The sequence below is a fragment of the Homalodisca vitripennis genome, chromosome 2, assembly GCF_021130785.1.
Source record: "Homalodisca vitripennis isolate AUS2020 chromosome 2, UT_GWSS_2.1, whole genome shotgun sequence".
NCBI lineage: Eukaryota > Metazoa > Arthropoda > Insecta > Hemiptera > Cicadellidae > Homalodisca > Homalodisca vitripennis.
The window spans coordinates 45,555,558-45,582,429 of NC_060208.1; the positions used below are offsets into that span (position 1 = coordinate 45,555,558).

General features: G+C 34.3%; 1 protein-coding gene across 2 annotated transcripts in view; it reads right to left on the bottom strand.

Moving 5' to 3' along the window:
- LOC124356171 (putative inorganic phosphate cotransporter) overlaps window positions 1-26,872 on the bottom strand; it is a 74,420-nt gene that overhangs the window by 34,413 nt on the left and 13,135 nt on the right. The gene's annotated exons all lie outside the window — the stretch shown is intronic.

Sequence of the window (26,872 nt, forward strand, 5' to 3'; positions counted from 1 at the left end):
GTCATAGATTTATGTTGCTTCCCATTCTCTATAAATAAGACATATTGTTGTTGTTTTATATATTTATTTTTTAAATATTATATTTAACACGACTATTGTTTGATTTAAGATTATTTCAAGATTCTATAAAGAATATATTTGTTTTTTTTTTTTAATTTGGTTAACACAGGCTCTAAAAGTAAAAATGTTGGTTTGTATTTTAAAATTTCCAACACTTTTTGTTTTTAGTGAATGTTTAGATAAGTGAATCAGTATTGTAAATCAGTATGTAACAAATTAATAAATGAATATAATAACTTCTTCACACATATATTACGTACGTAAACATAAACTACATTTCAATATTTAATTCAATCAAGAGGTTGTCTATACTGCAGTTTTCAACAATTTTAAAAACAATGAAAAAATGCTTATTTTATTAGGAAAAAACTAATAAAACAATCAGAGAAATAATAAAATAAATATTTTGATAATTTTAAGTTTAAGTTTTACCTTTATATAGGTGCATACTTAAATAATGATGCTCCTCAAGGTACACTGTTGGTCCCATTTTTCTTTATTTATTCTAAACAAGTTATATGTTAAAAAACTTGTGTTTATATCTTTTTACTGTTGCTACTATGGCTTTTCCACAACGTCTGTCTTTTTCCTCTTCTTGTACGTTCCAGCCGGTTTTCCTCTCCACCGTTTTCCACACTATCTCTATCTTAATGTATTCCTCCCTGTCTATTGTTCCTGTTCTGAATGATTTTTACCATGACATGACCTTCATAAACGGCCTTGTCTAACAATGTAATGCCAACTTGCCCTAAGAATGAAATACGTAGGAATGTCTTTAAAACGGAAACTTAAAATACTCAATGTACTTAAGAGTCTACCAGGGATAATACAGTATGGGTGTCTCAAACTCATTAGGTTCCTTTCGGGGTACCAAAAACGTACGAGTGGTTTCAGTTATATTGCACACAAGAACAAAACGAAGATATTTATACAATGAATAATAATCTCTCTACAAAGTCATCTCCTTTTTTATTACTAAAAAGTATAACGATTCTACTAGGTTTGACAGTTTAAATATGTTATATAATCGCTGTATTTTTACTTAGGTGAGATTACCCACGGCAAATTATCCACATAAAACCTGAAGGGTGGAGGGATAGGAAAATTTCGTATTCAAAAGTCAGGAATCTGGAAAGACTAAAATGCATCTCAATATGTAGAGCGACCACAAGGCCAAAATTCCCGGTTTATGGATTACACTGTATTTTTTGCTTGTTACAAACAGGTAAATAATGTGTTAATGAAATTAGTATGGCGCATTCCCTAAGCCTCATCCCTACTACGCCTACTACTGCATCGCCGATCCATACGTCTTCTCAGGGACTAGAGGATTAACTATACAACACTATCAAACGCAGTTAACAAATTACAATAATTTTGACCGGAAGAGGATATGTAATTTAGAGTTATTTATAATCCAGGCGCCGTAAACCATGTAACCCCGTGTTCGACCTTACTTTCGTTCTAGAAGTCCGCCTTGCTTACTGTTACTTCCGCTCGCTTTACATCTAATAACCTCCACTCGCCTTGTCCCACTGGCCTGCAATCAACGCCCATCTGTCCGTCTGTTTGTCGGTTTATGGCTAAACCCTGTTTTGCAGTTTGAGTTTTGACATCAAATCTAATTAAAACATTAATTAACATTAATTCGTTAATAATTGAGTACTGGTTTACAAATACAAAAAAACATATTTTATTGAATAATGTATGTGAAAATGTCATATATAATATATAAAATATTACTGATATAATTTTCAATGTATAGTTTAGAAGCGTAACAGGACTTCAAGACGTCAATTCAAGAGAAATATAACCGTTAATTTGATCTTCATAACCTGAATTAAGCGGACGAACTATACGCTGGTGTATCCTGATCGATGAAGATCTCTAAAATACACATTTCCTGACATCTATATCTGACATTTTGCTCGAGTCTCATGCATTGGATGTACAATAGTAGGCCTCCAAACATAACCCCTAATTTGAAGTGAACCAATAAGTTACACCACCACAGGTGAACCATACACAGCTTTAGGATTATTCGGCAACTTTCAAGACCACCAATAAATACCGTCAAGTGGAGGTACCACCACCGACTGAGCCTCTGCAAATCCAACGCCAATATTACAACGCATGAGGTCAAGCTGCTCAAGGAGAAAAGTGGGTGTGTCCCTACGAGGAAACACAGCGCAACAATCCTAGAGTGAGTGAAATTCCTCCATACTCAACAACTCGACCAAGCAAGCGTCTTGTTTGTTCTAACTAATTGCATCTAACAGGAGTTTATAATGTCATTATAAGATCACAAATGATACAATTATAGCCACAGACAGGATAATTCCTTTCCACATTACATTACATAATTTGCATTTTTTGATGTACGATTTTTGCTTCAATATTCGTCAGCACATATTATATGCAAATTTCATAAAGGTCCAACAAATCGCTCATTTCATACTAAGAAGTTAAAGAATTATAATTCCAAAAACTGTACACAATATTTAAAAGTTTATATAAGAGAAAAGAAAACCACCTAAACAAAGAAAAAGGTTAAGAGAAAGAGCATGGTATTGAATGAAAAGCAAATCATTCCTTTTCCGAAGGAAAAAGTAGGCAGTACAAGTTGTTTTATAAAATGTTAGTTTATTTTTACCTGTCCTGATATTTTTATTTATTAATTTGTTAGTACTGAACATTTTTTATTTATTTAGAAGTATAGTAAAATATGTAACCATTTATCATATGTGACACTATAAAAACAGGTCAAAGATCTGTAATGGCAGGACAGAACAATCGCTGACAAATATCAATTGATTCCAAACACGTGCTACAAGATTAAAACCGTGATCGGCCGCCAAACAGCGATATTTACACAGAAACAGTGGTATTACATGGCCTCGACACTGTAATTGCAGGAAATGCCATTGATATAATTCCAGCTTCGGGCGGGCGGACAGGCCACTGGAACTGGAACTGAAGACTGGTTACTGGAACTGTTAAGGGAAAAAATTGACCAGACCGATGCTTCTGTTTTTATTAGAGATCGATCAAGTTCGTCTCCTCCAAGAAGCTTTTTCATGGCCGTGGTAATAACCGCGAGTGCATTGCATTGCTGTGTGCCTAAATGCTAGCCGTGTTTTCTGTACAACGTCTAAGGAATTGGAAATTAAAACTTCAAGCTTTTATATAATTGTTTTATGGAATTTGGGAGGGAGATTAACCCCACCTCCACAAAATGGCTAAGCAATTTCCCCACGGATGATGTACCGCAAACCTATCAAGCCTGCCGAACTCATCTGTTACGTGGACTTCTACTGCAGGAGGTTACAGCAATTGCATGATAGATGTCTTAATCTACCTTTTACTGATGACTCGCTTTCCTTGGCTTCTAATCTGTAATCTATCTGCGTCATACTAAGCAATCAGCTTGGTTATACGAGTATAATTACAAAACAATTTTTATATAATTACTTTTTTGTAGTGTTTTAAATGTTATTTGTTAAAATATTATTCAGTTGGCACGATATATTTTTTTTAATCGTGTTTTAGTATTTTTGTTACTCTTATAATGATTTCATAAGAATTACAATGGAAATCATAAAAAATATTCATCCAGTTGCATAAGGTCCCATTTTAATACACAATTCATGTGGAACTTAAACTACGATTAATATATTTATTTTAACACATCTTGTAAATACAGTTTTTGTGATGAAACAATATTTCTCCTATCTAATTTAAAGTGAATTTTCCTATAGTAAATTTATATAAGAGGAAAGTTAAAACATGAAACAGGATACTTGCCACTATCGAGAAATGTCAATAATATTCATATATTTTAATCTATGTAGTTATTTTCCGAATATATGCACATTTTAAAAACGAACACCGTGATATAACTTTTAGCAAGGATTTATCATCATTGTTTGAGATTTATTTTTACGAAATATATCTTTGGTTTTCAATCTAATATAAAAGTATTACTTTAAAAATCAATACAATATTTATGGCAGCTCTCAAATTTCTTGGAATTCGCCAAATGAATTCTAAAACATAATATTTTGATTTCAAGTAAAATTATTTTGTAGTAAAACATTTTTAAATATGCAGTAGAACAGTTTTTAGTTTTAAATATAGGATTAGCATATCTAATTTTGTTAATGTATCTTTAACTATTTTATCTGATTAATTAAACCGTCTTTCAATTAGCTACGTAAAAGTGTATATGTATCTCGAAGATTTAGGTACGTTTTGGATACCCTGAGTCTTTTTACACTATTTAGAACATAACATTAATAAACAAAAAATATTTATGTAATGTAAAAATGAAAATGTAAACACATATTAATTTAGTGATCGAATTTTCTTACACCCGACTGTAACAGGGGTTAGGAAAGGTTTCAAATCAAAATTAAAACTAATTGTGATCATCATCTCATTATAAATGATAATAATTAAAAGCGCTAACCTAAGTAGCCGGCCAGCTTGATGGAAGGGTTCAACGACCTTTATAGTATTCCAGGGGCGTACTTTAGCACGGGGTCGAGGGTCCTTTCACGTCAAGAAACACGATTGAAGATGAACTTGCTTGTATAAACGAACGTTGCAGGACCGAAATTTCAAAACAAAAGTGGTATATTTAAATAGTTGTTATGCAGCCCCTCCCTCTATTGATTGCCTGTATACATTCCTGGCAACTGATGCCCCAACCACGGTCTAGATTAACGATACAGCTGAACACCATTCCAGGTGGAAACCATTCTCGCACTAGCCAGCAATCTTCTATAAACACTGTTTATTGTGCAATTAAGTGAAGTATCCAGGTGCATACCTAGAATTTCAATTTGTAACGTAAGGAGAGGGGGTGGATAGGCGAGTAACAGTATCTAATTATAATTAATTTTACTAGCTTTGGATGACGTGTTTTCAAATGTGAGAATGATTTTGAAGAAGTTAATAACATAGGCCTAAGACTCACGCTAAATTATAACGTAGAATCCTTTGTAACTTCCAGTTGTCCTAAAAACCACTTAGTAATTTATACAAGCATTGACGTGTAATTGAAGTTTATATTTTAAATTAATATAAATGCAAGTACGTGTAACTAAAATACTTTTTAGTAGATTTGTAATCACAATATTGCACTAGACTACATATCATCGTGTTTGCGCTTGTAACATGTAAATAAATATTTAAGACATAATCGGCATGAACATTCAACAATTAATTATTAAACTATATATAGCAAACTTTAGTTGTGGATAAGTGAGCAACCGTGAACACAATGTAGTGCAGCTCTAGGACTTGAAACAATGTCTACACAACATTATCTAAAATTGTATAAATTAATTTTTCATACAAATCGAAATAAACAATATTATAAACATAATATAATAATAATAAATGTATCACATTGTTTAGTAACTCATACCTGATAGTTTGAATTTCCCGCGAGTTTTATTCAGTCACGTTTCCTGTTCTTTTATAAGGTCCCGGATGTTATCAATGATGATTATAAAATTAATATGGATTAAAAAAATAATTTAGAAATGTATGATAGTTCCCAAATTATGTAGGGTTCGTACCTCTGGAATATTGATTTAACGATAGGCCCATAATGAAATTTTGGAATTTTTTGGCTTTGAAAACGACAATTGTTAATCGTAGGATTTTTACATTCTGCAACAAGATATTTTTAACGTGATGCCTCATTTATAAGTACGTACGTTAAAAAAATATTGAAAGTTAAAACAAATTGTGTGATGTTTAAAACTTTGTGGTTCTTGTGGGAAGGAATTTGAATTTTACAATTCAGATTGGAAAGTTGTTTGTCTAAAATAAAATAATTATTAAAAACTGCTTAGTTTTGTGTTTAAGCCCTCAATACGTTAAATATTTTAGTTTGGAACCCCGAAAACAAGAAACAGTGCACTTTAGGAAGTTCGCAAAAATTCCAAGCTTATTAAGGTTTTACTTTATTACTAAATTAAGAAGTCAATTTTCCCATATGAAAGAAATACGTGAAATATGTATGGATGTATGTATAGTTATCCATAACATACATAGTTTTGCCTCCTAAATACTTTTACATTCAATTATTAGGCAAGTATAACATTTCCCAGTGTTAAGGCTGCCCATAAAAGTGGTAATACCGTCTGCAATTAATTCAACCTGCCCACCTAACAATAATAGTAATGGCACTAATTAAAGCAAAATTCCCGCCATTTTACTAGAGAACAGCGAATACCACCGTGTAATATTACCGTGACATTGTAACGCTCCTGTAGCAAAGCCCGGAGGTTTGTTTCAGACAAGCCTTCTGCAGATAAGGTTATCAAGAGATAACAGAGAGGTGACAATGATAATATTATCTATCAACGTCAATTTTTTCCCCGAGACTACTCTATGTCATCATGACACAAGTATCTGCATCTGTTAGATTTTCAACGACGAAAAATCGTAAAAGAAATAGTTTGGGACAAATTACTAGGACGCTGTAATCCCAACATAGTCGTCCAAAATCTAGACAAAGAATAATTTCATATTATATTGTGGCGTGCCTAAACTGTTTTACGCTGCCAGGTTTCAAAACAATCACAATTAATACTAAAGTCTAAAATCCTTTATAAAAGAATAAAAAAATGTCCTTTGCCTGAGAGATTGTACCTTACTATTATGCCATATATCGTTGGACAAAGCTTTAGGACTAAACTTTTAAATAATATTGGTTTACATAAATCGTTTAAAAGGTTTTGGTTTAAAAATTACATGTATACCTTTGCGGATTTCACATTTAAAAACGTAATAATATTATTAAGGAAACGCATGAAACATGTTATTTCCGAAACAAAATTTATGTCCTTAAGAGTTTGTATATTGACTTATTCATATATATTTAGTATTTCCATATTTTATTTTTTTTACGGATGCTATGTTTATCTAATCCTGTATTTAAGGAAATTGGGCGGTATCCAAATATTTGTATTCCAAATTTAACATAAAACATCAAATGTATTACCAGTATAATATTGTAAAAATTGCTATATTTCTGAGGAGTATCCTTGAATAGGACATTATACCCTGTTATAATATCGTACTGTGGGAATAAATAATTACCAACTCCATTCCAAACAAATTACAGGCACCCATTTTCAAGCTATGCCAAGGAGCTAATACACCGTTATGTGTTACTTTTAAACGACTCTTTATACTGATCACTGAACGTACAAAGTCGTCATAGCACCATGTCGACAACTGTGGTGTAGGAGACCATATGTTACCCAACATATCTTCTGTTAATGTGTAATCTTTTAATTATCCAGAACTTTAAAACAACATAATCTCAACATAACTTGATTCTAAATTAAATTGAAAAATTATTTTAAAATTGTACCTTTTACATATTACAAGTACAATACAGGTACGATAGCTTCTTATTAGCGGACTGTGGCGCCTGGAAATAAGTGAAGCAGTTTGCAAATCGCCAAAGGCCTACCGTTGAACCTAACGCCGCCTTGAACATACCATGAATATATAATTAAATATTGTTTATTATTGTAACCTATAACGATATTATTCTAGAATTAATATTTTATGAATTTTTAACAATTTAATAAAATCTCCAAACCTTATAAAATACACTCAACCGTCGCTCCTGAGTAAACTACAATAAATTAACGAATACAAACAGTATAACCTATACTACGAACGACAAAGTAACATTGAACAGATTTTACCTATTAAATGTACCATAATGTACACCTGGTTAATATCGCAATAACTCTACTCATAGCTTGAAACAAATGTATACAGTATAATTTCCTTCTGAAATGTTTCAACTAGTCATGTCTGTAATTATTTATTTTCTACTTTCATTTAAAAGAAAAGCGCATTACATGATTTTTGTTTTTGTAAAATATTATTTTAAAACGGTACTGGCGTAATGTGACATTCTATGTATTTTTACCTTTACCGGACGCCAGAGATTATTTAAATGTTTAACCGATATTGTTTCTTTTAAGACTTTAGTACAGTGTGAAATTTGTTACTTTCCAAAAGTTTGCAATGCTTGTATACAAGAACAATATTACAAGAACGAAAACATAGCGTTCCGAGAACTCGGTGGTGTCTGCTGTCTTTTTCAGGTTTCAAATCCTAAATCATAAGGTTCATCATGCAAAATATTAAGAAGAAACTATGATGAATATGCCAAAAGAAAACCTACAGATCACATAATATATACATACTGTTGTTGTGTATAAATCTTATATTGTCAGCAATGCACCTGTGTTTAGCATTAGTATTCTTTTATGTTTCTTCCGTCATTTTTGTTGGTTTTAATGCACGTTTTTATGGCGTACAATTTTCCTGTCTAGTTCGCCTTTGGCATGTCCATTGGTACGTGTCTTTTTAAATGCCTTGAAGGCTTAATTATATGATTTACTATTTGACATAATTAATAAGGATTAGTTATGTTTCACTTTTTTTAAAGAATTTCAATTGAAAATGTCAAGTAATTACAACTTTTCTCAAATCCTTTTTGGAAACACTGTTTTAATGTGAATGTTGAGTTCAGCTCCAGTTCACCTTCCTCTTAGTGCAGCGTCTGAAATATGACGCTGTCACAGACTTGACTCCTGAAATCTGAAGTCTTGTTCGTCTGAAGAGGAGAGCAGACACTAGTTTCGAAACGTTTAGTTTAAGTTTTTATGGCATGTCTAGAAATAAAATGTCCCTGATGCTGTTTTCCTCAATCTGAACCCTCTTTATTTTCTCCCCACACAAAAGACGTGAAGGTGAAAAATGTATAGTTTACGAGTAAAACATTTTTATTGCCTTAAAGATTCTTGTAAGTCGAAGTTGCAGTACTATTAATTTATTTCTCTTCAAACGCTTATGCATAGTGAATGCAGTGCACACTTCACAGTTCCCACTGCAGGTGCTAGGTAAGGCCGAGGCCGCACGGCCAAGCGCTGCTGGACTGGGCTAAACACTGTAATTAAGGCAGATTATGACCTCCGCCATTGTCCGCAGGAATGTAGGAAGTGTTTAAGTGGCAGGCTATCAAACAAACGGTGCTCTTACGTACAAATTTCATTTTTATTTTAGAATGGAAACGACTTAATGATCAAATCTCTTCACCCCATTCATATTTATTACTCATTTATCTGTTTATACCGCGTATATTGTGGGACAAAATAAAGGTCAAACTTATTTTGACCGTATTTTCTAAAAACCTTTAGAAACCTTTAGAAGTAAATATTTACATTCTTATCATTGTATGATATATGCACATATATCATGCAAACCATTTGGGTTGAATTATGTGATATAGGCTAACTGTTATTAATAATAGACAGATAACGAAGTTCCCATAGTTGTTATCATCCTTACTTAAAGAACCCCTGAACTCTTAAGCAAGATATTGCAAACGTTTTTGTCTAATTCTAATGTTTGTACTGGCCAGTCCAGTTACTAATCTCAACCCAAAATGCCTCTCTCGGCGGTGCGGTACGTTAGAGCAATTTAATTGATTGAAAATGAAGTAACAGTACGGTACGTGAAGTGGCCAATGTCACATGGTACAGCAGATTAAGCATCTACAGAGTAGTGATTCCGTTCAGATTTATAGGAAGCTATGAAAGAAGACCAGGATAGAGTCACTCCAACTCCAAAAGATGACAGATATGTTGCCTCTTTGAGTTTGAGGAGTCGGTTTCGAAAATCCGTTGAAGTTAGTAACGACCTAAAAAGAGTTTTTGCCACTTTCATTGTCTCACAGTGTATATACAAATACGCAAGCGCGCGCGCCCAACACACACACACACACACCACACACACACACACACACACAACACACACACACACACACACACACAAATGTCATCAAATGAAAACTTTTTGATGATTTTCGATGTTATTGTAAAGAATGGGTATATAAAGAACAAATCATTTTGCAAATCCATTTGTGTGTATTAACGTGCTTAACAAGGGCATACTTAGTTGCATGATTATTAATAACTAATGTGTTTTCTACCAGAAAAATACGAAATTATAAATTCCAGGCTTTTAAATTATTTTTTTGCCCATTTCAAAACATAAGCTGCATTTATACAGTTTTATTTTGGTATTGTAACAATAGATCGTTGATAGTCAGATTTCGGACACTGCTGATGGTGAATTGGAGCTTAACTTACTATTCGCAAGAATATTATAGATACAAAGTAAAATATTTATAAAATATGTTTAGCACCTTTACTGATAACGATAAACACCATACTAATACATTATCCCTAACAATATAAACAGTATATTAGGGATGCGTCCAGGCAATACCCTGCCGCTATATGCTGGAGGTGGTTATGTCCTGCTGGACCAAGTGTACCGTATTTCCGCACAAGGCCGAGACATCCACCAGTATGGAACGAGAGGCAGGAACAACTTTCTGGGTACAAAAGCACGGGACGGCAGCATTTACGCATTTGCCGTCTTAAGTTGGTGTAGGCTGATTAATAAACTCCCTGAATGCATCAAACAAACAGATAATCTAAATCACACTCGAGCTCGATTGAAGCGCCGTCTGGTTGTGAATGCATGTTAATCGGTTGATGAATTCATGGAGAATCACTGAGATAACTAATTGGAATTGACCTGAAATTAGAACAATTTCCGATATGGTGTACCAAACTGAATAAGTTTGCGAGATGATTGTGAGTATGAATGGATGTAACTATTAGGTACAAAATTTAACTTTTATAACCTGACGTTGCAAAAGAACGTGTTATTATCAAAACTCGAAAAATAAAATTAATGAAAATATGCGTTGAATAGTTTTTCAGATGGCTGTATTTTCCATCTAGTTACAGAAATAATAAGTGTTTGCAACAATCAGCTGTTGTATTCTTACTTGTAAGACCCTCCCCCGTCTTTATTCGAAAACTTCCACGCCCTGATGTATAATGTTCATGATATGCTGAATTGTTTGCGTTAAGAAATGTTCTTGTCATAAGCGTGCAGTTATCAATTTACGTTTATAAATTCAGCATTCATTATCACAACGACTCTTCCCTGACTATAGCAAATTACTGGAAAAGCGGGTGCCGTTGTAACAACTCTTTCCTTTTCCTGGTGAGCTGTAAGCGGCTAGACGCATCTGTCAGTCACTAGATCGATGAGGTGAGTGGAAATATGCGCAATGAATGCTACGGTTTTTTTTAAACATTCCAAATGTTTGCTCATTAGTTAAAATTTTATTCAAGAGTCATACTGTCAAGAAATATTAACACTTTAAATAAAAACCTGTTTTTATCAATATTTCGTAAATAAAATCATATTCTGGATATCTACAAAATGCTAATATTAGATTATCTACCTACTAAATAAATTGCCAGATTAAAGAAAGTTCATCTTTTTTTAGTATTTGATTAAACTAATTGAACCAATTACAGAGACGATAAGAGCACTATCTTCACTGTAACCAGACAACGTAATTTCAAAGTAATCTGTTATAAATAACAGTTAATATTATTTCGTCACTGTTATCTTCGTGACGTAAACCCATTATGGTTGCGCCATGAGACTGCAAAAAGCGGAACTATCTGGACGTAGGTCGCGGTTCAACTGTTAGACGCAGTACGTTGTTGAATGTTGGGTAAACACAGTACTACGTGTTGAAATACTTATTGTTTTAAAACCCTTATCACTTCTCGCCATCAATTGCACATGTAAATGTTTTTTTTTAGTTTATTAAAAAAAATAATAAGATAACCTTGTATTTGGTACATAGAAACTAGGAAACCATAGAGTTTGTTTTTCACACGTTGTAATTATAGTTCAATTTTGTCTTCTACTTTGTTAAGGTTCGTCAGTCATATTAGAAGTTTAGAATCCAACCAAATTAATTTCTAAAATACTGCATTCTAGTTTAAAAGCATTATACTTTTACACACAATTTTTCTTATTTGTCACATATTGAAACCCCGCAATGACTTTATATATGGAGCAAGAAAATCAGTATTAATCAGTTAACGTAACTATGGTGATAGAGGTAGATTCAATGTGAATGTTGAGTTTAGCTCTAGATCACCTTCCTCTTAGTGCACTGTTTAAAATCTGACGATCTTTTCAGACGAACAAGACTCCAGATTTCAGGAGTCAAGTCTGTGACAGCGTCATACTTTAGGCGCTGCACTAAGAGGAAGGTGATCTAGAGCTAAAGTCATCATTCACGATAAAACAGTGATTCCAAAAAGGATTTGGGAAAATTTCTAATTACTTGACATTTTCAATTGCAATGAACAAATTCTTTAAAAAAAAGGGTAACATAACTTAACGTAATGTATTCAATGTATAAAACAGAAAACACTGTCCAGTACATATTAAATGAAATCAATACATCAGTACATGAAATCAATTTTATTTCAATCATAGTTATTAAGTAAAGTCTAAATCAATGTTTAAAATTTTTCATATTTTCTAATTTCTCTTTGATTATTATTTTGAGTCTCCCTTTTCCGATTATATTTTTACAACTTCACTATTTTAACAAAGCTTTTGCGCGCAAAGTCTATTTTTTTACGTAAAACTAATGGTGGAAGGTCTACTGTCACTTATACACATTCTACTTTTTGATCTACGCTAGATCTTCTGAGATGTCCAACTCCGTTAAGATTTTTGCGATGAGAATTCTTTAGAACCACTATGTAACGCTTAAAAGCCACGAGTGTTCTTGAAAGAAAAGTCAGAAAGGGTAGGATTCTTGTGGAAAGGAAGGTAGATGACCACTTCGAACAACAAGGACCAGGAAACCCAACACATATTGCAGGAAACTACTCATGTCTTTTGGTATTAACTGTTAATCACTGTTTAATTATAATTGGGTTTATATGTTATAATTCTTCGAGTCGTTTATTTAATACAAACGATAATGATTTATAAAGTACGGTACTAGTTGTTACCCGTGGCTTAGCACGAGGTTTTTTAGTCTGCGTCCATAGCCTATTTTGTCAAAGCACTTATGATGTAATATAATGGTCCTCTATGATATCTTTCAAACGTGGTAGGCATACGATCAGGTTCAAATTATTTCTGTGTTCCTGCTTAGACGATCAGAGGTTGAGGAACTAACTCTTGTATCAATTTTGACGTGTATATGAGCATTTCTGGTCCGAATTAATTATATTTCCGAAACCAAAACTGAATTTGTCTCGTTGCCCTCATCAACAAAATTATACATAAGTCGCAAGAAACTACTTTGGTTTAAAAATTGCTTATTTCCAGCTATTGTGATCTACTTCCGGTCTAATATATTTCCAGCGCCATAGATGAGTCCCGACGAAGGAAATATACGAGGGCTGTTCAGAAAGTAACCTCCGGTCGATTGAAAAAAAATACACCAAGTTAAGTAAAAATATTTTAATATATACATCTTACAACTACATCTTTGCACTATTTTTCGACATAGTCTCCATCACGATTGAGGCACTTATCGTATCTCTTCACAAGCTTTGAAATTCCTTCTGCATAAAAATCACCCGCCTGTGCCTTGAGCCAGCCTGTGACCGCATCTTTGAGCTCTTCGTCGTCATCAAACCGCTGGGACCCGAGCCATTTCTTCATATGCATGAAGAGGTGATAGTCGCTTGGCGCCAGATCTGGGCTGTAAGGTGGATGGTTGAAAACGTCCCACTTGAAGGACTTAAGAAGGGCTGTTGTTCTGCAAGCAGAGTGAGGACGGGCGTTATCGTGCAAAAAAACGATACCGGAAGTCAGCATACCACGGCGTTTGTTCTGTATAGCCCGTCGTAATGTTTTTAGTGTTTCACAGTACACGTCTTGATTAATGGTCGTCCCACGTTCCATGAATTCAACCAACAACACCCCTTTGGCATCCCAAAACACCGTTGCCATCAGTTTTCTGGCAGAAAAATCTTGCCGGGCTTTTTTTGGTTTGGTAGGCGAATCTGAATGTGCCCACATCTTTGATTGTTCTTTTGTCTCAGGGTTTACGTACTTAATCCAGGTTTCGTCACCGGTCACGATTCTGTTTAACAATGGTTCTCCTTCGTCCGCATAACGTGACAGAAAGTCTAATGCAGAGGCCATTCTTTGAGTTTTGTGGTGGTCGGTAAGAATTTTGGGCACCCATCGTGCACATAACTTACGGTAACCCAATCTTGCTGTCACTATCTCGTACAAAAGAGTCTTAGAAATCTGTGGAAAATCAGTAGACAACTCCGCCATTGTGAAACGTCGATTTTCACGAACTTTTGCATCAACTGTCTGAACGAGTTCGTCAGTCACCAAGGATGGTCTACCACTCCTCTCTTCATCATGAACGTTTTCTCGTCCACTTTTAAATAAACGTACCCATTCACGGACAACTCCTTCACTCATAACTTGTGGTCCGTACACGGCACAAAGCTCACGATGAATAGCTACTGCAGAGTATCCTTTGGCTGTAAAAAACCGTATAACAGCACGCACTTCACATTTGGCGGTATTTTCTATTGCAGCACACATTTCAAACTGCCACAAAAACTAAACTAGCGCAGGTACGATGTTCACTCGACTACAGCTTGATGCCGACTGACCTGCTTAGTGCGTGAATGCACAGATGGCGCGCTACTCCCCTCCACTACCCGCACTGTGACCAACCGGAGGTTACTTTCTGAACAGCCCTTATTTACCTACTTCGGTCAACAAATGTCTACTTCCTGGCGTTTCAATTCGCTTCTAGTCTAATGTATTTACATTAATTTCTAATGTGTGTATGTGTGTTTAGATCTAAGAAACCTACTCTTGTCAAAAAGCGTTCACTTCCGGTCTAAGGTATATCCAGGGGCATGTTAGAATTCCCTACGTTGCGTTGTCCTGGTCAATAGAATATATGTAAACACGTAGAATTGAGAAGTCTACTTCGGCCAAAAACGAAAAAGCTTCTACTTCAGGCCGTTTAAATTACCGGTATTTATGGTGTGAAATTTGATTTTGACTTCATTATCCCCATCAAAAAAATATATACATATCTCGAGCTCAGACAACTACTTCTGTGGTCTACTTACGTCTTTCCTAAGTACAGAACAAAATATCTTCTTTTGTTTTAAGATATTTATAGTTTCATACTCGTAGTTTGCCTTTTTGTCATGATGAAGAAAATATAGATGCATCTTGGACTGAGAACTGGAGTTTAGTGTCAGTTACATTTTGATTATGAAACATAAATATTATAATTAAAATAGTGGTTGAATTAAATAAACATATTGTCGTGTTGTCATAATAAAATGTTACACAGAATAGTTGATTATATTTCACAAGCTCTCAATTAATATTACAAAACTTTTGAGACCAAGATGGGATTTTCGCTACTTTAAAGACCAGTGGGGCGTAGCCCGGAGAGATTTTAGAAATAAGAATAAGCCTATATTCATCCCAGGAAACCGTAAGAATGTCTATGTTAAATATCAATAAAAAATAAACACCGGCACTTTCGCATTTATAATATTATTAAGATACTCAATCAATAAATAAATAGATACTCCACCATGTGTATCACTATAATGCTTATAAAGTTTTTGCTCCACCACGATTTTCTGAAAGTTATGATTTAAAAACTGTAATGTAGCAACTTGAAATCTTAGCTCCTGCAAAAGATGTTTTGATGTAATATTTACTGCGTGTTTATTACAACATGAAATTAATGTTTTACAGCAGTGGTTTTCATCACCTTCAAGCAAAACCAAAACTATAAGCTGCAAAAATATTTATGTGCTTTAACTTGGTTTGAAATATCATAAAAACAAAAATTATAGAGTCGTAGATTTAACATTTTCGTAGGAAACGCAGAGACATTGTAAAGACAAAACACTCGAACTCCTCATTAGTAGAACGCCTGCAACATTTAGCCGTGATTTAAATACGTACTACTATTGCAGGGATTGTTTTTCACATTATTAAGGCGCTCAAAAGAAAAATTTGGTGATTAATTGAAGTGTATATTTAAAACACCTTTTATTGATTAAATATACACTTTTTAATCTTAAATTTTAATGAATATTTACAAACAGTTACAGAGATTAATTTGACTAAACATTTTCTTGCCAAATCCAGAAAATATTTGGGTTACCCGAGTCACGTATCTATCTGATGTAATTGTGATAAAAGTGATTACATACTGACCTACAATGTTGAGTGTAAGAATCGATATAATGATAAAATCTGTAAAAGGTTCATTGGGGATCTTAAAGTACAAAATGTTTACTTTATATGACTTACACTGAAATATGTGTGAGTTAACTAAAGAATAATACATCAATCGAACCCTAATAATAAAGATATGAGAAATAAGAAATACTCACTGTTAATTATTTTAAATAGAAATACTAATTAGTATGTACATCTTAGGTATAATTATGTGTTTTTATACCATCTTCAGTGATTTTAAGTATTTTTATAAGAGAGCAATACTAGACGCGACTCTCGCAGTTAACGTGTTAAATATGATACAAAACGCTTCAGGGATAAAATAATGGTGACTAAAACAGATTAAATCTCCTGGTCCATAATTGAATAATATGGATTTAAGTTTAGATCAGTTATGTGGGGCTCTGAGTGAAATAAATTCTACAAATACCAACCAACCAAATACTAACACACTACATTCGATGTATTTAATTTGTTCAATATCAGTAATACTTGATCTATTTTATACCAATATGGAAGAATCCTAAATTCGAAGTCCATAGCTTCCTTAGCGAAATCACTTATGATGTAATACGATGGAGTCCTTTATGACATAGGTATTAAACTCTTATAATAATTAGTTTGATTACTAAAACTATTATCTTTATATACTATATAGTTCACTATTGAAAAGTGCAAAATAAGAAAAAATTATCAATAAACTCTTTACATTTCAGTTTTGGTTACATAGTTATTTTTTGTATCATCTCGAAAACTTATCCGATCCATCCTAAAGAATTTAGAAAAATAAATATTAACAATGAAATACACACGTAATAAAGTGTGTATCTAGTTATTTAATTGTAGTGCAAGGAGAAACAGTGTAATAGTTTTGGTTTCAGCGAATTCGAGTCTGTAGCATTCTTGCGGCCAAAATATGTTATGAGCCTTGAACCTGGTGGTGAAAGGTTACCGTCTTAGTTTGTCGCCCCAGGGATCCAAGTTCGAATCACGGTTAGGATACGGCATTTTTTACATAATAATAGTCATAATTTTTACATAATTTGAAGGTTGGTGATAAATGGTTTTGAACTGAAGATTATGTATTAATTAAACCAAAAATGCTTCGCATGTCAGAAGCACTAAAGTGATTCGAATCTAAGTACCACCAAACATGAAAATGATGAACTGTACTTAGCTCTAGTCCTATTGAGCAGGAGGACCTGTTTGATATCTAGCACAGTTAAGTAATTCCCTATAACAGTTACTTTTTATTTGAAGTCAAGGAAACCAAATGCTTTACACAACGGTTTGATTATTTTGTACATAAATTTTCTAAAACTTGATCGGTACCTACCGTCCTTAAGTGGTACTAGAAGGCGTTCAAATAAACCATTTGCTCTAAGGCAATTAATGCACTGAGAAGCGAAATGAAATTATTGTCAAATTAAATTAAATAGCCGTGGTTTACACCTTAACAGTAGGATGTGAGAGAATATAAAAGTTAAGTCAACGATATTACCTGAGTCAGTAGTTAGGGCAATAAGGCAAACCTCTTATGTTTACGGCTGTGTGGTCTACACCTTAACAGTAGGATGTGAGAGAATATAAAAGTTAAGTCGACGATATTATCTGAGTCAGTAGTCAGGGCAATAAGGCAAACCTCTTATGTTTACGGCTGTGTGGTTTACACCTTAACAGTAGGATGTGAGAGAATATAAAAGTTAAGTCGACGATATTATCTGAGTCAGTAGTCAGTCAGGGCAATAAGGCAAACCTCTTATGTTTACGGCTGTGTGGTTTACACCTTAACAGTAGGATGTGAGAGAATATAAAAGTTAAGTCGACGATATTATCTGAGTCAGTAGTCAGGGCAATAAGGCAAACCTCTTATGTTTACGGCTGTGTGGTTTACACCTTAACAGTAGGATGTGAGAGAATATAAAAGTTAAGTCGACGATATTATCTGAGTCAGTAGTCAGGGCAATAAGGCAAACCTCTTATGTTTACGGCTGTGTGGTTTACACCTTAACAGTAGGATGTGAGAGAATATAAAAGTTAAGTCGACGATATTATCTGAGTCAGTAGTCAGGGCAATAAGGCAAACCTCTTATGTTTACGGCTGTGTGGTTTACAACACCCAACTTTATGGATGGCTTATCAGAAACTAAATTAACTGCTTACTGTAGTCACTGCATACCATTTCTTACTTTGGGACTTGGAAACGTTTGGAAAGTTTATGTGACGAGGTTGAATAGTTGTGTTTTATATGTCGATTGAATGTATGGGTTCTTATTGATACCGTCTATACCTTGTGTGAACAATTTCCCGAGCCATTGTTACTTTCATGTTTCAAACTCAAGAAAGAGATTAAATCAACACATTGAACCTAGAGATCAGTTCTTTACATCAAAGGATAACATTTTACTAGTAAGCATACTCCAACATCCAAAAAGTTTTATTTTAAACGCTTTATAAACACGTTTTAATGAAAGTGTAGAAATGTTTTAGTTTTATAGTACATATTACACACCTCAAAACAATTAAAGGATCACTTTTATTGCGTCTTGTAAAAAAAGTATTAATAACAGAAGAATGTTTGAACTTTGCACACTGATAAAGGAACCTCTCGGTAGCAAAGATAAATAATTCTTGTTTATTTCTGACTAATTCAGTAAAAGATAAGAGCGATTATTTCGATATCATGTCCAAACAAGAATGAGATAAGGAAAGGTTCAGGCTCAGTTTTGTCAGAAGTTGATCTCGTTCAGTCTGGATTAGACTTCTATAGTTAGGCCTGTGTGTTTTTATTGTTATGGCGGGTGTTAGACGGTTTTTGTCTGAGAGTGATGTCAGTAGTAGAGCTGTTACTTTGATAGAAGTGGGAGTTTCCCAACGAGAAGTGGGTAGGCGCTTAGGTGTGAGTCAATCAGTAATTTCAAGATTATGGAACCGACATCAGGAGCTAGGAACTCTTCAAAGACGCCCAGGACAAGGCCGCTCGAGATCTACCACGCACATAGAAGATCGATTTTTACGAGTTAATGCACTTCGTAATCGATTTTTAACTGCTAGAGAACTTCAAAACGACCTAAGCCAGGCGACTGGAAATCGTGTGTCGGATCAGACTGTTAGAAATCGACTCCGGGAAGCTGGATTGAGATCTAGGAGACCTGCCCGAGTGCCGAGATTGACTGTGCGTCATAAGAGAGCCAGATTGCAGTTTGCAAGAGACCATAGGCGTTGGCAGCTGAGACAGTGGCGTAAGGTAATGTTCTCAGACGAGTCAAAATTTACAATTTTTGGTAATGACGGCCGCGTTCGAGTGTGGAGAAGAGGAAATGAACGGTTTATTAACTGTTGCCTAGCTCCCAGAGTTCCGTTTGGCGGGGGGCTCAGTATTAGTGTGTGGGGTGGCATAACAATGGACGGTCGTACAGACCTTGTCATAATCCGAAACGGTACTTTGACAGCCCAGCGTTATGTGGACGAGGTGTTAGACGTTCATATTCGTCCGAGAGCAGAGCAAGCAGGTCAAAATTTTTTATTTATGCAAGACGGAGCTCGACCACATGCAGCAAGATTGGTCCGTGAGTACCTGGGCGAACACAACATACCACTGCTGGAGTGGCCAGCCTGCAGTCCGGACCTAAACCCGATTGAGCACGTCTGGGACCAACTAGGACGAAGTATCCGGGGCCGCCCAAACCAACCCAGGACTTTGGATGAGCTGGAAATGGCATTACGAGAAGAATGGGAGCGGTTACCTCAAGATAGCCTCAGACGACTCATCAGAACCATGCCACAGCGTGTTCTTGCGGTTATATCAGCTAGAGGTGGCAATACAAGGTATTGAAAGTGAGATTCAAAAGACCAGACCATTTCTTATTACATTTGTACTTTATTAAGAGAGTTGTTTTCGTTTTAATTTTGCGGTTTTAAACTTTGTTTACTGTTCTAGCCTAAAATAAAATATCATATAAAAAAAAACATATACGATGTATTTTACTTTCAATACCGACTTTGAAATAAAAAAAAAATTATTAGAAAATTTCGAACCGTTAACCGAGTGCATTCTGTTAAAAAAGTGATCCTTTAATTGTTTTGAGGAGTGTATTTCTATGGGTTTTAATGGGTCACGTGTTGCAGCGGTATGAACCATATACTTGGGACTTACATATCCAGATGGTACGGTTAATAGTGCTTACTCCTTTCCGTAATATGAGTTTGTTAATACGAAGCGAACATATTTTTTCTATTCCAAAATTTCTTTTAGTTTGTAAACATAATAGACAAACAACCAAGGTAAGAGTTTTCTCACTAGTATAGTAGATGTTTCTTATAAATTATTGAAAAGAACAATGGTTTTTCTATACACCCCAATTATTACACAAGAATTTAGACTTCTTTTTATGAAGTTTTATCAAACTTTGGCATATTTTACTGTTACCTATACAGATAGCAACACAAGGAAAAATTGTAATAATCACCCAATTTACTACAGAGGAAAGAATCTAATCAAGAGATAAAACCACTGTTTCCTTTTTTCCTCGAGTGTTTGTCGAAAGCTTTATAATAATTATTTCGCCTAATATTTTAACATCAGGATTCACTGTTTTATGACATTCAAAACATAACAATAACCACAATCAGTACCACACCTTTGCACAGTTTTATGATCCTTTTTATGGGATTTAAAGTAATATTGTTTTAAAGATAATTACTTGAATTATGCTATTGGTTGGCCTAACCTTCACTAATAGCTTTACGAAAGGAAAATTTCAAACATGACATTTCATCAACAATTTAGAAGGTTTTAAGTTTTCAGGTGTAGAAATACACAGTTAGAAATCGACCTAAAATCGTGACCTCGACATTACTAGTATTATTGCTCTGTTGGCGTACCCACTGAATCATGAATGGACTGGACTAATCATCTGAGAAGTTCAGTAAATGATTACAACACATAACAAGTATGCAACCGACCAAAACCATAATGTTACAACAACTTGTTGTCTTGTGTAACAAGTCGTGTTAGGAAGGATGATAGGATTTCACATTAGCCATCGTTATATGTTACAACAGAAACACGACGTTTCAGCACGTTGGAGGAACATTAGACACACATTTTACAACATTATTGTGAATTGTCACATTAGTGCTGTCAATAAGGGAAATGTAAAACATAGAACATCCAATTTAGATTTACTTACACCCATAGCAAAGCCATTAACATTGACATATTTATAAATATACTTAATATGATCAAACTTTAAACGATTATATGTATTAATGGGTGATAAGGTCTTTATATATATATATATATATATATATATATATATACATACATATACTTATATATATATATAATTATTATAATTTAATGTGTGTATATATACATATACTTTTATATATATATACACATTAAATTATAATAATTATATATATATATATATATATATCAGTGTACTAAAAAAGTATAAATGTAACAATGTATTAAGTTTGTAATTCATTTACTAACGTGTCACATGAGTTATGCAGTAAATTATGCGTGCGAGAGAGAGAGAGAGAGAGAGAGAGAGAGAGAGAGAGAGAGAGAGAGAGAGAGAGGTTTCACTCTTTGTCTACGTTTGCTAACTTCCTATACGATCCATACCCTCCTAAGAATACACCAGAGCCTGAAGTGCTTGCTCATGACAAATTACTGATGTTTATAAAACAAGTAAAAAATCTGCATTAAATTACTATATTATTATTTTTCTCAGAGTATACTTGTTTTTTTTTATCACAAGGACATAACCAATGTTGAATGGAACCTCAGTGGAACTAGTTGTAAACACACATAAAAGAAGTACATTTTCTCAGACTTAAAATTTTTAACCATTCATCGTCGGTTATAAACATAAAGGAAGCGAATTGTGTGTTACAAAGTACTGCCTTTTACATGCTCAACTGCAATATATTTCATGTATAAACAACAACTCTTATCATGTTAGACAACCATCCGTCATCTTGTCACATTCATAGTCTTGACACTAAATTGTTTTATAGCGGTGCAGAATTAGTCTCTTTAGCCTATTTGGGCTCTGTCAACTTGTTCTTGACCCAGATAAAAGTCATACTTTGTTTTCGTTGCATTTAAAGGCAGGCTACCGAGGCTGGTGTGGTCTTAAAAACAATCGAAAATGGTAAGCGGTCAAGTTAGGGCGAACAAGATATGAGATGGATTTTGGAATTGAGTGGGTTAAACTGCAATGAAGATTTAAATTTGGAAAGTTGGCTTATTCTTCTATTATTTCTGAACTGTTTCCTATTCACAGTTGGAAACAAATAATTTATTACAATTTGTAAGTTCTTTTCAAAGAATACAATAGGCTGTATTATTTCCTCATATAATAATAGAAGAAAGATATCTAGAACAATGATAAACCGTATTGACGTAGCCATGACACAATACTTTTACTTTGTAACGATGTAAGGAAAAGTGTTATCACGAACACTTAAGCATTAGTGTTATCAATTCTGTCGAGTCTTTATGATGCTGTTTAATGTGGGCATTGTATCTTTGAAGTGGAGAACCTTTGCATGACGTTAGTTGTCGGGAGGAAGCACGTTATCGTCAAGGCTCTTTAGTAGAATTAGTTTTACTAACAGCGGTTTATTGCTTTTGCTGACGATATTTTTAGTACAGAAGAGAATTGATTTCTTCCTTACCTTGACACTATGTGTAAACTGAGCACATGATTCAAAATGTTCTTAATTACGTATAACGTGTTCCTGGAAAAATATTAATCCTGAACGTAAAATTAGTTAAATAAAGTGAAGTCAAATATATATTTTTTTAAAAGACAATATTCATATTGTGAAGAGTTAGACAAGTTGTTACCTATCAGATCGTCTTAGCAAGGAGAGTTTTGGTGGTAGAGTTTTGTCTCCCACACTGGCTGGGATGGTACGCGAAGAGCTCAAGCGATCCTCTTTCTCACAAGAGAGAGGTTTCTCCGTAATCTGATTTGTAATATACTCCTCAAAGTTAAAACGAATTGCTCCTTTCAAAATCTATGCCACCTGCCACTTACTATGGCTAATAAGGAAATGAGTACCACCACTCTGCTAAAGGCTATGGCCCTTAGAAAACCTTGCGTCGAACAAAGGAGTAGATACTCCGCACAGTGAATCTGTTTCGACTTGATTCGTCTCTTGAGACAGAGATAGATATATACTTTCCAACCCATCGACAACATCGTCCACTATACACAGCATTAGTTGTGAATTTATTTTTCTGGGTCCATATTGTCTTGGATTTATAATTTCGTTATTTATAGAAAAACGTTCAAGTTTTTCATGGAAAACTTTTTTAACAATTTTGATGAACATTGGAAGAATTGAAATTGGACGATAATTGCACGTGAGTGTCAACCTTTTTGAATAACAGAATTACTCTTACTCTTATCAGAAGACATAAAAAAATTCCAGTTTTAAAAGAAATATTTATCGATTATGTGAATGATGTTTGAAGCAACGCTTGAGTAGCCACACTGACATGCCTTTAGTGGCACATGTCTTTTTCGCATTCAGTTCCTGATTACACGAGCCACAGGAGCGAAAGCCAAGGTTGCAACTGGTATGCCACCATATCACCATAGATGGCAATGACCAATAGACCAATACTACCATACAATCACCTACAATGCGGTCTCAGAAGGAGAGGACTGCAACCATTCTGAATATCCTCTCATCGCAAGATGCAATGACCAATAGACCAATACTACCATACAATCACCTACAATGCGGTCTCAGAAGGAGAGGACTGCAACCATTCTGAATATCCTCTCATCGCAAGATGCAATGACCAATAGACCAATACTACCATACAATCACCTACAATGCGGTCTCAGAAGGAGAGGACTGCAACCATTCTGAATATCCTCTCATCGCAAGATACAATGACCAATAGACCAATACTACCATACAATCACCTACAATGCGGTCTCAGAAGGAGAGGACTGCAACCATTCTGAATATCCTCTCGTCGCAAGATACAATGACCAATAGACCAATACTACCATACAATCACCTACAATGCGGTCTCAGAAGGAGAGGACTGCAACCATTCTGAATATCCTCTCATCGCAAGATACAATGACCAATAGACCAATACTACCATACAATCACCTACAATGCGGTCTCAGAAGGAGAGGACTGCAACCATTCTGAATATCCTCTCATCGCAAGATGCAATGACCAATAGACCAATACTACCATACAATCACCTACAATGCGGTCTCAGAAGGAGAGGACTGCAACCATTCTGAATATCCTCTCATCGCACTAGTCAACAAGATACAATGCCCAATGCTGGGACAAGTGTTCCAGTTGTTTTGGTTAAATTCAAAACTCCATATTATTCCATTGCGTTTGTTATTCAAGGCACTGCCTATTTTAGTTTTTGATGTAATGCATACTTATTATTTCCTTTCTGGTTTTACAGCATTAAACAGCCCACATTTGCATTCTATAAGCCAACAACACAGTTTTCATTAAATCGACACAAGAGCTTTGTTGTCAGTTGCGCTAATTTTTGTGAAGTTCGAAATGGTAGACGAACAAAAGAATTGAAATATCAAATTATACCGTTTTCACAGGATTTTTCCACGTATTACGACACGTTTAAACCAACCACCAAATGTGTAAATTAAAATTAAATCATTATCAGTCATCGTGATAAAAAAGTCAATTTATTCACCATGATATTCAATATCTCTCTCATTGGCAGACGATGGTTTAAGTTTTATTTACGTTCCGTACGGGGTTTGAAGTGTGTCGACCGTTTGAAAGTTAATTGACAATTGGGATAAACGTCGCCATGAAAACAAGTCTATAGTAATTACAAATTAGTGTTTACAAGAAGCGTGACGGAAGACCATCGACTAATTAGTAACACTTGACAACCAGGCGGCTCATTTAACCTTTCCAAGAAACATCTCTGTCAAGTTGCCAAAAAAGGTTGTAGAATTTTCCTCATTCATCATTTCTGTCCACAGAGGGGCAACAGGAACTTTTACGTATAAACATGAAAACAGTGTTTTATTTAGTTAATGATCAACTCTAAGTTTCACTCTTAGAGGGCGATACTTCAAAATCTTAATGAAAGAATACCTCTAGTTTCACATAATTGATACGTCTCAGTAAACCAGCAAAAATAACAGAAAGTGGAATTTGAAAGGTAATTGTAAAATGGTGGCTATTCATTTTTACTTATAGTAGATTGCAGTCATACGCTCAATAAGATTTTCTGAAAAGCTACCCATTAACATAGTGACGTAAATAAAGTACATAATTATTAAACATGCTTTTATCTCTTTCTATGTAAGTTCAAACTTGTTGTTCTGATTTTCACTGAACTAAATAACTGAAGTAAATAAATGTTTTTTTTTATCTATTTCCAATTAAAAAATTTAAATTTAAACAGTTAGGAAGAATGCATTTTTTTGGAATTTTAATTTATCTCTTCACAATAAATGTAGCAGCATTTCAATAATCAATGAATACCCAATTCGTGATGTACCATTATCGACTCTCCTCCACCGAGGCTTTATCAAATCGTTTGCAGACTTAAACGCTACATTTAAATTTTCCTGTAGTAATTTTTATTTCTCTTATAGAATTAGGACTAATCTACAACAGTATGAAGTTTCTCAGTTATCTGTAAGGTAATATTTTGTTCTCTTCAAATGTAATTTCTTTTTAAAGAGCATAATACCAGCTTTTGTAGAATTTCACATGCTACTGCAATATATTTCGAATTTATAAACTATCATTCATAGAAATATACATGTTTATTTTTAAAACCTACTCTATTAATTGTGTAGAGTTTAAAATGTTCGGTGCATAAATGGGCAAGTAATATAAAATCAAACGTTTACCTCTTCGCGGGACACCCGGTATTTATACTATTAGTAAGCATATGCCGTTCAAATATCACGTGATGTCCTTTAATATTTTCTCATAAAGGTGGATAAATTTCGCTGCTTTTATTGTTGTTTTTGAGTATACTTTATTAAAAATACTCTTACGTAAAAAAATGGTTACTTGAACCTAGAATTGTATTACGTCATTAGGTTAGTCAATGACTGCCTCTCTTTAAGTATAATATCGTTGATTTAAAGGATGTCTTGAATGTTAGATGTCCTAACGATCCTATTCTCACAATACTTGTTGCTAAACGCAATTATTGTGATCTTATTTCATAACGTTGGTAGCAGAAAAACTGATTCCCTATTAAGTATCAACAAGTTCCAAGAATAACACACATAATTAAAATGGTCTGAGAATTTCAACACTACTTTATTTATGACCACATTTTCGAATAAGATTGATTTATTTTTAATTTTGATTAACGAATGTTAATTAAAATACTAACACTTTTTTACGACGTAATTACAGACCGTTTCGTGATCTCTGAACTGTGATGAGAGTAGAAACCCGAAGGTCCAATTACTCAAAACGCTGATAAGTAATGAAGTGCAAACTAATTACTGCACTGTGTTATCTACAGTTCGAGGTCGAAGGGCGTGAATTCCGTTCCGATCTTTTTGTGAGACCTTCCCCCTTTTACGTAACCATATTTCAA